We start from the raw sequence: 14,640 nt of genomic DNA, 5'->3' as shown, positions 1-14,640 counted from the left end.
TGTTGTTGTTCTTGCTTCTGTTTATTGAAGAGTCAGGATCTTAGCTGTAACGTGACACTTCCTACGGCTCCAATAGGCTCTCAGAGCCCGGGAAAAACCTGAACGATGACGAGGCAGCCTCAGGCTGAAACACATTATCGCCTTTTCCAAGTGGCCCATCAGAGGACAATGGAATTAGGCGCGTGCCCGATTCGACCCGTGCAGTATTTTCCTTCGGCTGTTTAACTAATTGCAGATTCCCGGTCGGAATATTATCGCTTTTTTACGAGAATAATGGCATAAAAATTGATTTTAAACAGCGGTTGACATGCTTCGAAGTACGGTAATGAAATATTTAGAAATCTTCTGTCACGAAATGCGCCGTGCGCGTGACCGTTATTTACCATTGGGATAGTGTCTGGAACGCACAAACAAAACGTCGCTGTTGGAACATAACTATGGATTATTTTGGACGAAACCTACATTTGTTATTGAAGTAGAAGTCCTGGGAGTGCATTCTGACGAAGAACAGGAAAGGTAAGACCATTTTTCTTATAGTAAATGTGATTTTGGTGAAGGCTAAACTTGCCGGGTGTCTAAATAGCTAGCCCTGTGATGCCGGGCTATCTACTCAGAATATTGCAAAATGTGCTTCATCCGAAAAGCTATTTTAAAATCGGACATATCGAGTGCATAGAGGAGTAATGTATCTATAATTATTAAAATAATTGTTATGCTTTTTGTGAACATTTATCGTGAGTAATTTAGTAAATTGTTAGTAAATTCCCCGGAAGTTTGCGGGGGGTATGCTAGTTCTGAACGTCACATGCTAATGTAAAAAGCTGGTTTTTGATATAAATATGAACTTGATTGAACAAAACATGCATGCATTGTATAACATAATGTCCTAGGTGTGTCATCTGATGAAGATCATCAAAGGTTAGTGCTGCATTTAGCTGTCTTCTGGGTTTTTGTGACATTATATGCTAGCTTGAAAAATGGGTGTCTGATTATTTCTGGCTGGGTACTCTGCTGACATAATCTAATGTTTTGCTTTCGTTGTAAAGCCTTTTTGAAATCGGACAGTGTGGTTAGATTAACGAGAGTCTTGTCTTTAAATAGCTGTAAAATAGTCATATGTTTGAGAAATTGAAGTAATAGCATTTCAAAGGTTTTGAAAATCGCGCCACAGGATTCAACTGGCTGTTACGTAGGTGGGACGAATTTGTCCCGCCGGTCCTAGAGAGGTTAACTTCCCTGGGCTAGGGGGGATGCTTGCGAACCACCCTAGTCAACAGCCAGTGGAATCGCGTGGCGCGAAATACAAATACCTCAAAAATGCTATAACTTCAATTTCTCAAACATATGACTATTTTACACCATTTTAAAGACAAGACTCTCGTTAATCTAACCACATTGTCCGATTTCAAAAAGGCTTTACAGCGAAAGCAAAACATTAGATTATGTCAGGAGAGTACCCTGCCAAAAATAATCACACAGCCATTTTCAAAGCAAGCATGTATGTCACAAAAACCAAAACCACAGCTATATGCAGCACTAACCTTTGATGATCTTCATCAGATGACACTCCTAGGACATTATGTTATACATGCATGTTTTGTTCAATCAAGTTCATATTTATATCAAAAACCAGCTTTTTACATTGGCATGTGATGTTCAGAATTAGCATACCCACCGCAATTTTCCGGTGAATTTACTAAATTACTCATCATAAACGTTCACAAAATACATAACAATTATTTTAAGAATTATAGATACAGAACTCCTTTATGCAATCGCGGTGTCAGATTTTAAAATAGCTTTTCGGCGAAAGCACATTTTGCAATATTCTGAGTACATAGCCCAGCCATCACGGCTAGCTATTTTGACACCCACCAAGTTTGGGACAACCTAAACTCAGAATTACTATTAGAAAAATTGAATTACCTTTGCTGTTCTTCGTCAGAATGCACTCCCAGGACTTCTACTTCAACAACAAATGCAGTTTTGGTTCCAAATAATCCATAGTTATATTCAAATAGCTCCGTTTTGTTCGTGCGTTCAGGTCACTATCCGAAGGGTGATGCGCGAGCGCATTTCGTGACAAAAAAATTCAAAATATTCCATTACCGTACTTAGAAGCATGTCAAACGGTGTTTAAAATACATTTGTATGCAATTCTTCTCATAAAATAGCGATAATATTCCAACCGGGCAACGTTGTATTCATTCAAAGGCTGAAAGAAAAAAATGGAGAATTCTCATGAACGCGCATCTCCAGTGTCACTGTCCCCAGGCTGACCACTCACAAATTCTCCTGCTGTTCTTCGCCCAGAGACAGCAGACACCCCATTCCACTTTCTGGCGGCTTTAGAGAGCCAATGGGAGCCTTAGAAAGTGTCACATTACAGCACAGATGCTGTATTTTCGATAGAGATGCAACAGAAGGACAACAAATTGTCAGACAGGGCACTTCCTGTATGGAATCTTCTCAGGTTTTAGCCTGCCATATGAGTTCTGTTATACTCACAGACACCATTCAAACAGCTTTAGAAACTTTAGAGTGTTTTTTATCCAATTCTACTAATTATATGCATATTCTAGTTTCTGGGCAGGAGTAGTAACCAGATTAAATCGGGTACGTTTTTTTTATCCGGCCGTGCAAATACTGCCCCCTAGCCCCAACAGGTATTAAGAAGCCTTTTGGACCTAGACTTGGCGCTCCAGTACCGCTTGCCATGTGGTAGCAGAGAGAACAGTCTATGACTAGGGAGGCTGGAGTCTTTGACAATTTTTAGGGCCTTCCTCTGAGCGCCTGGTATCGAGGTCCTGGATGGCAGGAAGCTTGGACCCAGTGACGTACTGGGCCGTTCGCACTTCCGTCTGTAGTGCCTTGCAGTTGGAGGTGATGCATTTTGTTACATTACAGCCATATTCTAAAATGTATTTTTTTTAAATCCCCTCATCAAGCTACACACAATACCCCATGATGACAAAGCAAAATAGAAAACTTGTTGAAATCTTTGCAAATGTAAAAAAATAAATAAACAACTGAAGTACCACATTTACATAAATACTCAGTACTTTGTTGAAGCACCTTTGGCAGCGATTACAGCCTCAAGTCTTCTTGGTTTTGACCCTACAAGCCTGGCACACCTGTATTTGGGGAGTTTCTCCCATTCTATTCTCTGCAGATCATCTCAAGCGCTGTCAGGTTGGATGGGAAGCGTTACTGCACATCTATTTTCAGGTCTCTCCAGAGATATTTGATTCGATTCAAATCCGGGCTCTGGCTTGCCCATTCAAGGACATTCAAAGACTAGTCCCGAAGCCACTCCTGCGTTGTCTTGGCTGTTTGCTTAGGGTCGTTGTCCTGTTGGAAGGTGAACCTTGGCCCCAGTCTGGGGTCCTGAGCGCTCTGGAGCAGGTTTTCATCAAGGATCTCTCTGTATGTTGCTCCATTCATCTTTGCCTTGATCCTGACTAGCTTCCCAGTCCCTGCCACTGAAAAACATCCCCACAGTATGATGCTGCCACCACCATGCTTTACCATAGGGATGGTGCCAGGTTTCCTCCAGACGTGACGCTTGGCATTCAGGCCAAAGAGTTCAATCTTTGGTTTCATCAGACCAGAGAATCTTGTTTCTCATGGTCTGAGACTCCTTTTTGTGCCTTTTGGAAAACTCCAAGTGGGCTGTCATGTGCCTTTTACTGAGGAGAGGCTTCCGTCTGGCCACTCTACTATAAAGCCCTGATTGATGGAGTGTTGCAGAGATGGTTGTTGTCCTGACGTTGCCCTCTTTAGACACAACGATCACCATCCCCCTACCTCTGCACCATCCCCCTCACTCTCTCCTACTGTAACAGCTGTCTGTAAGAGGGAACCAAGGTGCAGCAGAGGATGTGCTCATCATTAGAATTTTAATTCAAATAAACAAGAGAACACTACAAAATGAACAAAACGACAGCAAACAGTCCTGTTAGGCAAATACTCAAACAGAAACAATTACCCACAAAACCCAAAGGAAAAACATGCTCCTTATGTGTGACTCCCAATCAGCAGCAACGAGCTTCAGCTGTGCCTGATTGGGAGCCACACACACGGCCCAAAACAAAGAAATACCAAAACATAGAAAATGGAACATAGAACGCCCACCCAATGTAACACCCTGGCCTAACCAAAATAAAGAACAAAAAACCCCTCTCTATGGCCAGGGCGTTACAGTACCCCCCCCCAAAGGTGCGGACTCCGGCCGCAAAACCTGACTCTGAAGGGGAGGGTCCGGGTGGGCCTTCTTACGGCGGCGGCTCAGGTGCGGGACGTGGCCTCTGCTCCACCCTTGACGTCGCCCTCTTAGGTGGCGCACCTGGCCGCGCCGAAGGTCTGGTGGGCGACGCTGACTGCGCCCGGCTGGCGGGCGGCGATGGTTGCGCCCGGCTGGCGGGCGACCCTTGTTGCGCCCGGCTGGCGGCCGGCGATGGTTGCGCCCGGCTGGCGGGCGGCTCTGGCTGCGCCCGGCTGGCGGGCGGCGATGGTTGCGCCCTGCTGGCGGGCGACCCTGGCTGCTCCGACGGCACTGACCCAGGATTCACCAGGCTGGGGACACATGACAGAGGCCTGGCCCTAGGCGTAGGCACAGGACTCACCGGGCTGGCGGGCGTCCCTGGCCACTCTGGCAGTTCAGGGCAGTCTGGCCACTCCGGCAGTTCAGCGCAGTCTGGCCACTCCGGCAGTTCAGCGCAGTCTGGCCACTCCGGCAGTTCAGCGCAGTCTGGCCACTCTGGCAGTTCAGCGCAGTCTGGCCACTCCGGCAGTTCAGCGCAGTCTGGCCACTCCGGCAGTTCAGCGCAGTCTGACCTCTCTGGCGACTGTTGACTGGCGGGCAGCTCTGACGACTGTTGACTGGTGGGAAGCTCTGACGACTGTTGACTGGCGGGAAGCTCTGACGACTGTTGACTGGCGGGAAGCTCTGACGACTGTTGACTGGCGGGAAGCTCTGACGACTGTTGACTGGCGGGAAGCTCTGACGACTGTTGACTGGCGGGCAGCTCTGACTGCTCTGGACAGGTGAGACCCACTGGAGGCCTAGTCCTGGGAGGTGGCACAGGACGGACCAGGATGGGGAGACCCACTGGAGGCCTAGTCCTGGGAGGTGGCACAGGATGGACCAGGATGGGGAGACCCACTGGAGGCCTGGTCCTGGGAGGTGGCACAGGATGGACCAGGATGGGGAGACCCACTGGAGGCCTGGTCCGAGGAGGAGGCACAGGATAAACCGGGCTGTGGGGGAGCACTGGAGTTCTGGTACGGACACTCTTTACCCACACTCCAGGCTGAATGCCCACTTTGGCCCGGCACAGGCGGAGAGCAGGCATTGGGCGAACTGGACCCTCCCAGCGCTCTGGAGACACAGTGCGCAACGCCGGCGCAGGATAACCTGGACCGAGGAGGCGCACTGGAGACCAGACGCGCTGAGCTGGCACCATCCGCCCTGGCTCGATGCCTGCACTCGCATGGCACTTGCGGGGGGCTGGTATGTAGCGCACCGGGCTTTGAACGCGCACTGGGGACACCGTGCGCTCCACAGCATAACACGGTGTCTTATCAGTACCACGCTGCTTCCGGTAAGCACGGGGAGTTGGCTTAGGTCTACCACCTGACTCTGCCAATCTCCCCGTGTGCCCCCCCCCAAAAAAATTGTGGGGCTGCCTCCCGTGTCCGTTGAGCTCCCTCGCCTCGTACCAGCACCTCTCAGCTCTCGCCGCCTCGATCTCACATTGCGGGCGGCGATACTCCCCAGCTTGAGCCCATGGTTCACCTTCGTCCAGTAATTCCTCCCATCTCCAGGAATCCTGAACGATCCTCTCCATCTTTTCCAAAGTCCATGAGTCCTTCTCCTGGTGCCTCTTCTTCCTCTGCGCTTGGTCCGTTTTTGGTGGGTAATTCTGTAACAGCTGTCTGTAAGAGGGAACCAAGGTGCAGCAGAGGATGTGCTCATCATTAGATTTTTAATTCAAATAAACAAGAGAACACTACAAAATGAACAAAACGACAGCAAACAGTCCTGTTAGGCAAATACTCAAACAGAAACAATTACCCACAAAACCCAAAGGAAAAACATGCTCCTTATGTGTGACTCCCAATGAGCAGCAACGAGCTTCAGCTGTGCCTGATTGGGAGCCACACACACGGCCCAAAACAAAGAAATACCAAAACATAGAAAAGGAACATAGAACGCCCACCCAATGTAACACCCTGGCCTAACCAAAATAAAGAACAAAAACCCCTCTCTATGGCCAGGGCGTTACACCTACACTCAGGCTGCTATGGTCAGAGAGGTCGTAAATTCCTGGAGGAGATCCTCTCCTCATGGCCAGACAGTACAGAGTGAGAGTGAGTTTCATAGAGAGAACAAAGGAATTTGTTCCACCTCACAGAACTGGAGAACCGAACAATATTCATGTTCTGGAGAAGGTATAAAAGATCGGTGAAGAATCCAGCTAAGAACTGGTCCGTTTGGTACAATTTTGTGAAACTCATGAGAGACAATACAGCCACATTACCATAACCATGTTTATACAAGTGTCTCCGTTATGAGGCTTACATCTAATGGTTGTATAAAATGAATGAGTAAAGATTAAACTATTTGTGAAATTATGTAATGTGATTTTAGACTGTTTAATGAAGGAAACTCCAATTCCCTTTGGAGTTTAACTAAATCAGATGACCGCCCATGAGCACAGTTATGGTCTGGCATCATGGGACAGGCCCTTTTCTGCTGTTCCGAATAAAACCCCCACCCAGGTTTTCTATCACCAGACCGAGCTTACCTCAATTACGTGAGGGCTAAGGGTTGAGACGAGACCAGCCTACCTCGATTTCCATGAGAGGGCCAAGGTTTGAGACCAGACCATAAAACCTGAGTATAAGCTAAGGTTGTAATGGTTGTTGAAACTCTAAGAATATCGATACCGACAGAATAAGAACAAATCTTTGATACTAATTACTAGTCTGCAGCTAGGAATTCGGTATCATTGAACGCGAAGACCGACAACCGCCAAAACATCTATTCTATAATGACATGAATGAATGTTACTCTGAACTATCCATTCTAACCACGAGATAGACAGAGAGAGAGAGAGAGGGCGGACAAACTCTCAAACAGAAACAAACCTTCCAACAGATATCAGGACGACACTGAGCGTAAATATACATATACTGCTCAAAAAAATAAAGGGAACACTTAAACAACACAATGTAACTCCAAGTCAATCACACTTTGTGAAAATCAAACTGTCCACTTAGGAAGCAACACTGATTGACAATACATTTCACATACTGTTGTGCAAATGGAATAGACAACAGGTGGAAATTATAGGCAATTAGCAAGACACCCCCAGTAAAGGAGTGGTTCTGCAGGTGGTAACCACAGACCACTTTTCAGTTCCTATGCTTCCTGGCTGATGTTTTGGTCACTTTTGAATGCTGGCGGTGCTTTCACTCTAGTGGTAGCATGAGACGGAGTCTACAATCCACACAAGTGGCTCAGGTAGTGCAGCTCATCCAGGATGGCACATCAATGCGAGCTGTGGCAAGAAGGTTTGCTGTGTCTGTCAGCGTAGTGTCCAGAGCATGGAGGCGCTACCAGGAGACAGGCCAGTACATCAGGAGATGTGGAGGAGGCCGTAGGAGGGCAACAACCCAGCAGCAGGACCGCTACCTCCGCCTTTGTGCAAGGAGGAGCAGGAGGAGCACTGCCAGAGCCCTGCAAAATGACCTCCAGCAGGCCACAAATGTGCATGTGTCTGCTCAAACGGTCAGAAACAGACTCCATGAGGGTGGTATGAGGGCCCAACGTCCACAGGTGGGGGATGTGCTTACAGCCCAACACCGTGCAGGTTGTTTGGCATTTGCCAGAGAACACCAAGATTGGCAAATTCGCTAGACCTCATGTGGCTGGAGTGTGTCAGCAGTTCCTGCAAGAGGAAGGCATTGATGCTATGGACTGGCCCGCCCGTTCCCCAGACCTGAATCCAATTGAGCACATCTGGGACATCATGTCTCGCTCCATCCACCAACGCCACATTGCACCACAGACTCTCCAGGAGTTGGCGGATGCTTTAGTCCAGGTCTGGGAGGAGATCCCTCAGGACACCATCCGCCACCTCATCAGGAGCATGCCCAGGCGTTGTAGGTAGGTCATACAGGCACGTGGAGTCCACACACACTACTGAGCCTCATTTTGACTTGTTTTAAGGACATTACATCAAAGTTGGATCAGCCTGTAGTGTGGTTTTCCACTTTAATTTTGAGTGTGACTCCAAATCCAGACCTCCATGGGTTGATAAATTGGATTTCCATTGATGTTTGGTGTTGGTGCATGGTGTTTGCAACGCCAGGGTTGTGGGTTCGATTCCCACAGGGGACCAGAACGGAATTTTTTTAATGAAATGTGTTCATTCAATACTGAAAGTCGCTCTGGATAAGAGCGTCTGCTAAATGACTAAAATGTAAATGTAATAATTATCAACTGTGTGTTGTCTTATCTCAGTCGACCCCCACTTCCCTTTTTGTCTAACAAGCCGCCTTGCCGGTTTAGACCACTAGGGCGCATTCCCCTATCATTTATTTGTAACCTTATCTAGTTTGTTTGTTTGTGTTATGCATTTCTGTGAGTACTTAGTTAGTAAATAAATGATTTTAAGACAATTGATGTATGGATGACTCATAGTGAAGACTGGGTTCGTGCAGATAACCAACAATTTACGACATTTGGAATGAGACTAACGTGAGGTAAAGAATAATTCATTAATCAGAAGACTAAGTGATCAGATATTAAAATATCTGAAAGTTATATTAGGAAAATTATAACTTTAATCTGAATATTTTCCTTGGTGCCCCGACTTCCTAGTTAATTACAGTTACATGATTAAGTAGTTTAATCACGTAATAATAATTACAGAGAATTTTTGATAAAGATTAATCTTCAGTTTAATGATGCCAAAGACATGACATTGTCCTTCTGGAAGGTTCTCCCATCTCCACAGAGGAACTCTAGAGCTCTGTCATTGGGTTCTTTGTCACCTCACTGAATATGGCTCTTCTCCCCCGATTGCTCACTTTTGTTCCAGGCGGCCAGCTCTAAGAAGAGTCTTGGTGGTTCCAAACTTCTTCCATTTAAGAATGATCGAGGCCACTATGTTCTTGGGGACCTTCAATGCTGCAGACATTTTTTGGTACTCTTCCCCAGATCTGTGCCTTGACACAATCCTGTCTTGGAGCTCTACGGACAATTCCTTCGACCTCATGGCTTGGTTTTTGCTCTGACATGCACTGTCACCTTTGAGACCTTATATAGACAGATGTGTGCCTTTCCAAATCATGTGTAGTGATCTTCTTGGACTTCCTGTTACACCGGTTGCAGTAGATGTCCTGGAGGGCAGGCAGTATGCCCACGGTGATGCGTTGGGCTCCCTCTGGAGAGCTCTGTGGTTGCGGACCGTGCAATTTCCGTTCTAGGTGGTGATATAGCCCGGCAGGATGCTCTCAATGGTGCATATGTAGAAGTCCGTAAGGGTCTTAGGGGCCAAGCTGAATTGCTTCAGCCTCCTGAGGTTGAAGAGGTGCTGTTGCGCCTTCTTCACCACACTGTCTGTGTGACAGGACCATTTCAGGTCTTCAGTGATGTGCACGCCGAGGTACTTTAAGCTTTTGACCCTCTCCACTGCAGCCCCGTCGATGTACGGCAGTCCGCTCCTTCATTTTGTTGACTTTGAGGGAGAGGTTATTTTCCTGGCACCAGTCTGCCAGGGCTGTCATTATCAGATATAATGTCTGCCGTCCTCCATATGACCTGCAATGTCATGTATGAACACCAGGTAGCAGGAGTGGGTCAGACAGACCATCCATAATGAGCTATGAAACAACCATTTCTGAGACATTTGTCTGGAAATGCCCAGTAGCCTACTAACTGAAGATACTCCATGCTGCAGCAGGTACACTATCCCCGTAGGAGAACCCTTTGAAGAACCCTTTTTGATTCCAGGTAGAACCCTTTTGGGTTCCATACAGAACCCATTCTACCGAGGGTTCTACATAGAACCCAAAATAGTTCTACCAGAAACCAAAAGGGTTCTACCTGGAACCAACAAGTGTTCTCCTATGGGGACAGCTGAAGAACCCTTTCGGAAGTCTTTCTTCTAAGAGTGTGCTAACAAGAAATGCTCTGATCCTTTCAATTATAGTTAAGGATGAGAGTGGGGCTTGTAACACAAGTCTGCATAAACTACATTATCCCGCTATACTCTCTTTCCTCTCCCTCTGTTTCACCCCTCTCTCTCTCTTTTTCTCTCTCTCTCTCTCTTACTTGCTCATTCTCTCAGGTTCACTCTCTCTCCTCAACAATGTTGTTCATAGGTAGCAAGGGCAGTAGCCTGCATTCAAGAGAGAAAAATCATAGGAAATATGCAGGGAAGGTAATGGAGAATGATCTTCAATATTTATCCTCTCTCCCTCGCTGCTTCTCTCTTTTCACGTCACTCACTTTAACTCTCTCCCACCGTTGTGGTGGAATTTACAGCAGTTGTCTAAGACATGGTACTTACCGTGGATGAATGGGGGGCGGGTAATTTTCTGTTTTGAACCTGGCAGGTTTGGGACAGGTAAGACAACATCCAGCGTTTGTAGAATAACTTCCGTCCTAGCTATTGTTAGCTGGCGCTGTCATTAACTGATAAGAGGAAAAGTGATTTGTTTGTCCTTGTTCTTAACAAAAAAACGGTGTTATAATCCCAGTCAGAGAGCTGCTGTGACAAGAAGCGTTGGGCGGTAGCATGACTTCTTAAGAGATGGAAGGGCCACACCCCAAAGCGGGCAGGTCACACACGTATAACTTGGTGTATAGAATATCTTAGGTAGGTTCTATTTCAAAGGACAACCCTGCAGACTGACCATGGTAAGTTTTTGAAATGTCATCTGAACTGATACAAAGCACAATGTTTCAAATCATTACTCAATATGCAGCTGTCACCAGCAAACTATAGCGCTGTTCATTTAGTTGTTTTCTGTAAATGGCCCTCCAGATAGAGAAAACAAAATGAAATTGTAATAGGCAAGCAATGCATTATAATGTAAAAAGCTTTCGATTGGTCATTCAGCTCTTTTGCCATGTTATTGAGGGTGACTGAGTGGGACGTAGACAGTTAATATAAAGGCACTTAGGCACCTGAGGCAGGTACTTAGGTGCTTGATGCTCTCCTCTGTGCACAACATAATTACACATAAAAGCAGGCCACAAATTAAAAGGTGTCCAGCTATCTGATGGCCATGGTCTCACTCTCCGCCTGATGTGGGCCATTCTCCTCTCCACTGTATGTGGGTCAAAGGATTCAGTAATGTACTGTATGTAATGTTCCTTTACAGAGCTATTAACACTTCTCCAAGCACATCCTTCCAAGTGAAAGTGTGACTGAAGTTGCCACCTGTAAAACAGTATGTGGAGAAGGCTGTGCCTATTCTCGAAATGTTGGTCATAAATGTGTGCACAATGATTTTGCATAATATTCCATTTCAGTTGAATGTGACTGGAGTTTGCAGGAATGGCCATAAAACTGTAAAGCTATGCTTATTGATTTTAGCAGCTGCATGACGTTACCATCCAGCAGAGGACATGGTGATCAGCAGGAGTTGAATAGCTGCACAACTCTCTCATTGTATTTCAGATGAGGTCAGTTTCATCACTTAGCTTCTTGTTGGGACATGGCTCTGTCTCAACATGGCACAGTTTTATCACCACTAGCACTAAAACTGAAAAATAAACTACAAGTCACTGTCAGAGATGTTCTCAAAACATGTATGTTGTTAACTAGACTACTTGATTACTTGTTATTACAGATGTCCGTTGTGTGACTATGGACAATCAGGAAAGAGCAAGACCACTCTCCTCTCAATCCATAATGTCCTCCTCTGTGCTACTCCTCTTCCCCCACATCATAGAGATTCTCCATGGCCAACGTAAGACATCACATGTGACTACCTGGCTAGGGTTGGGGCAAGTGTTTTGGAGAATATACTTGCCAAACAGGGCCGGGATTCAATCTGATCGCGGATTTGGACAATGTGCCATATAAAGGTAATGTCTGATTGAAGCGTTGACCTTGAATCCGCGAACACGGAAACATTGCCTTTAAAACGTGCTTTGCCGACAAAGCGCAATCGGGTTGGAGCCCAGCCTAAATCTAAGCAGGAATACCAACTGCAGTACACAGTAAGTAATTGAGAACTAAAGGTATTGTAAATTGTTTATATCTTCAAGATGAATTGCAAAATAATGTTAGAGGGTAAGAGAAAAATATGGTTAACCTTTCAGCTGCACAATATTCAAGCTACTGTGTATCTTGGCCTCTGGTGCCTTATCAGGATGTTATTAGAGTGGTTTGTAATGAACACATTGTGATACACATACACACACACACAGCAGCACAGAGTGTGAGAGTGAGGCAGCCCAAGGTGAATGTGCCCTCAGTGTGGTGAGTGTTTAGGCTGGACAGGGCCTGATGAATGGCTTGACACTGTGTGTATGCCAGCGCTCAAACACACACCAGGGAGAGGGGAGCATGGGACAGATGGAGCTCCTTGGGAGGGCTCTGACTCTGCCTGTCTTAATGGGACAACATGAAGGGAAGGAAGGAGAAGAGTTGACAGGAGGAAAAGTTGGAGACTGTTTGCAAGACCCATAGCCCATTACAATATATTTAAGCATGAAGACATCAGATTTGTATTACAATCATTGTGACCACAATATGTCTATTCATAGCAAAGCAGTTGGCGTTCTTTCCACTGTGAAATAAATCTGAATGTCTGGGGAATTATTGTCCTTTTGATGCAAGTTTGCAGTAGCAGGTCAAAGCCACAAGATGGCAGCACTATTCAGCACTAGAAACAGTGGACAGCTTCCTCTATTTTTTACACCAGAAGGTACTGAGGATGTTTTTTGCCGTGTAGTGCGGTGGGTTTGGTGGAATGATGGTGTCCGTACTTAATCATTGTCACCTACAGATTGTGTGGTCTTTAGATCTAGGTTAGGGTGTTATCATTGATGGCTTGACAAGTAACACTATACTCTCACACTATACTCTCATTTTCATAGCATACAATTATCTGGCATACTACATATTGTGATAATTAAGTTGCTCAAGCGTCTCACTGATTGTTGCAAAATAAGCTGTCTGCAAAGCTGCCAACATTGCCAAAATCAATGCACTCATTGTAGTCCTCATTCAGACTTTTTCCTGAATGGAAACAGTTTTGTACGTTCCTGGCAGCGATTTTGTAGTTGTCCTAGCTCTCAACTTTCGAAGGCTTGTTGGTATGTGTGTGTGGGTTGTATATTTTTGGGATCAACACACTTGCCTAGAAATAGTTAATCACATCGGCCTCTACATGTCCACCTTTATCTTAGCTGTGTATGCAAGAGACTGACGTGAAACCTTGCCATCATCAGATATTCGTTTTCTTAACCTGTTCCCTTGTGTGTGCTTTGTGTATTTATCGCTGACTACAGACCTCAGTAACAGTTGGCTGTATCTTAGCGTGGCCATTCACAGAGAAACATGGAGAGAAGAGCTTCTAAGGCAGTGCTGAAAGTCAGTGGGGAGATTAGTGTCTAATGCATTTTGTGAGGGGCTGTAAAGTTATAACAGCCTGTTACTTTCTCTTTTCCAATAAAAAGGTTGAAATATCAAAACGTTGCCAGTGGACACACACACGCACACAAACATAACGCACAAACGCACACTCGCACATAGAGAGTGAGAGAAAGCACATAACAGCATCTATTATTCAGTGAATGTTGAGAGCAGTTCTTTATTAGCCCAGTGAAGTCATGTGGAGAAGCAATATTGCACAGCCAATGTTCTAGCCAGCCACTCTTCCAGCTGCTATTGTCCTTCCAGCTGCTATTGTCCTTCCAGCTGCTATTGTCCTTCCAGCTGCTATTGTCCTTCCAGCTGCTATTGTCCTTCCAGCTGCTATTGTCCTTCCAGCTGCTATTGTCCTTCCAGCTGCAATTGTCCTTCCAGCTGCTATTGTCCTTCCAGCTGCTATTGTCCAGCTGTTATTGTTACTAATTTTCTTCATCAGTCCAAGTGAGAGACCCTGGCTGAATCACATTAAGGATTGTGCCTCTACCATATGCCCGCAGTAAATCACACTGCAGTCTCACTGTATGTTCCACTTCACATGTTTTCTGACAATCTTATCAGTTTTGCATTTTTTGTCAGGGAACATATTTTTCTTCTGAGGAAGTGCTCAGGTTCAGACTTAGGCGTAGGGCTCATAATCAGTACATTTCAGGTAGACTGCTCTGGGTTGTGTCTGGTCCATCTGTTATGATCGAATGACTCTCAGACTTCATTTAGCCTTCTAAGAGGCGTATGGCTAAGGGGAGGACCCGTGTTAATATGTTGATGAGTGGCTGGGGGGAAGCCTGCTGGGTTGTGACTGTGTGGCAGATGGTTGCACAGCTCCTCTCACCAGTGCAGGCAGAATTTTGCAGAGTCAGATTCTGGTTACTCAGGGTAGCACTGTCATGCAGAGAGGGCTGATTGAGAAGAGTATAACTGCTGTCAGACTATTTTGTGCATATGTATGCTCTTTGTCAAT

Source organism: Salmo trutta, chromosome 15, assembly GCF_901001165.1.
Source record: "Salmo trutta chromosome 15, fSalTru1.1, whole genome shotgun sequence".
NCBI classification, from domain to species: Eukaryota; Metazoa; Chordata; class Actinopteri; order Salmoniformes; family Salmonidae; genus Salmo; species Salmo trutta.
The sequence above is the reverse complement of the archived record's forward strand: the minus strand, read 5'-3'. Positions refer to the sequence as shown.